This window comes from Schistocerca piceifrons, chromosome 5 (genome assembly GCF_021461385.2).
Source record: "Schistocerca piceifrons isolate TAMUIC-IGC-003096 chromosome 5, iqSchPice1.1, whole genome shotgun sequence".
Lineage (NCBI taxonomy): Eukaryota > Metazoa > Arthropoda > Insecta > Orthoptera > Acrididae > Schistocerca > Schistocerca piceifrons.
The window spans coordinates 117240935-117242529 of NC_060142.1; the positions used below are offsets into that span (position 1 = coordinate 117240935).

A 1595-nucleotide genomic window follows, 5' to 3' on the forward strand; every position below is an offset into this window, starting at 1 on the left:
GTAATAGATGGAAAGTCATCGAGTAAAACAGAAATAATATCCGGCGTTCCCCAAGGAAGTGTTACAGGCCCTCTGTTGTTCCTGATAGATATTAACGACATAGGAGACAATCTCAGTAGCCGTTCAAAAAATGGTTCAAATGGCTCTGAGCACTATGGGACTCAACTGCTGAGGTCATTAGTCCCCTAGAACTTAGAACTACTTAAACCTAACTAACCTAAGGACATCACAAACATCCATGCCCGAGGCAGGATTCGAACCTGCGACCGTAGCGGTCTTGCGGTTCCAGACTGCAGCGCCTTTAACCGCACGGCCACTTCGGCCGGCTCAGTAGCCGTCTTAGATTGTTTGCAGATGATGCTGTCATTTACCGTCTTGTAAAGTCATCAGATGACCAAAATGAATTGCAAACTGATATAGATAAGATAACTGAATGGTGCGAAAAGTGGCAATTGACCCTGACCAGTTTTCTCCTCCGATTGGGAAAACATTATGTTTGCACCCACCTACATAGGGAGAAATGATCATAACGATAAATCAGGGTACGCACAGAAAAATTTAAGTGCTCGTTTATTCCGCGAGCAGTCAACGACCTTGCCGCGGTGGATACACCGGTTCCCGTGAGATCACCGAAGTTAAGCGCTGTCGGGCGTGGTCGGCACTTGGATGGGTGACCATAGAGGCCTCATGTGCTGTTGCCATTTTTCGGGATGCACTCAGTCTCGTGATGCCAATTGAGGAGCTACTCGACAGAATAGTACCGGCTACGGTCAAGAATACCATCATAACGACCGGGAGACTGGTGTGCAAGCCCCACGCCCCTCCTATCGGCATCCTGATTGAGGATGACGCGGCGGTCGGATGGTCCCGATAGGCCACTCGTGGCCTGAAGACGGAGTTCTTTCTCTTTTCCCGCGCACTGTTCGAGAGTGGAAGGTGGGGAGACAGCTTGAAGGTGGTTCATTGAACCCTCTGCCAGGCACTTTATTGTGAATAGCAGAGTAATCACGTAGATGTGTCCGATTTGTTCTATTCCTAGGTGTGTTTCGTTGTAACAGCCTACCTCCCACTTCCATGTGTGCGTTTATGGAAATATATGCAAGATTTTACCAGATCTGCCCGGCTTCTGGTCTGCAGAATTCCCCTTTTGCCTCCTACAACCCTTTAATTAATAATCAGAAATCCCTGCCAGCAGACATGACGTCCCATGCTGGCCACGGTCAAGACAGCAGAAGATTGGCGGGTAAGGTTAAATGTACCTGCTAATTTTCATTTCTACCACCGGCTATCGCCACGTTCGTTCTTTTAAAAGAGAACCGACGGAAGCCACAAGGTCTACGAGCGCGAATCAAAAGGTAACTTGCACTAGCTCACCGCGAGAGCACGCTATGTGTCGTGACCGCGGCCAATGTGTAACACGCGACAGTAACTCCTAACAGTGTCAGCAGTCACGTAGCGTAGTATCCCGTCGTGACGTGTGAGCAGAGTAGGGCGTCAACTGGACGTTCATTCCAAATTTGAGGTGTGTGCAACGATCAGATTTCTATGGGCTAAACGGCTCAACTGGAGGGACATTCATCGTTAAATCACTGCTG

At 48.8% G+C, this 1595-nt stretch overlaps 1 pseudogene; it reads left to right on the plus strand.

Annotated features, from left to right (window-relative positions):
* Positions 1 to 584: 584 nt before the first annotated feature.
* Positions 585 to 701, plus strand: LOC124799882 (annotated as a pseudogene).
* The last annotated feature ends 894 nt before the right edge of the window (positions 702 to 1595 follow it).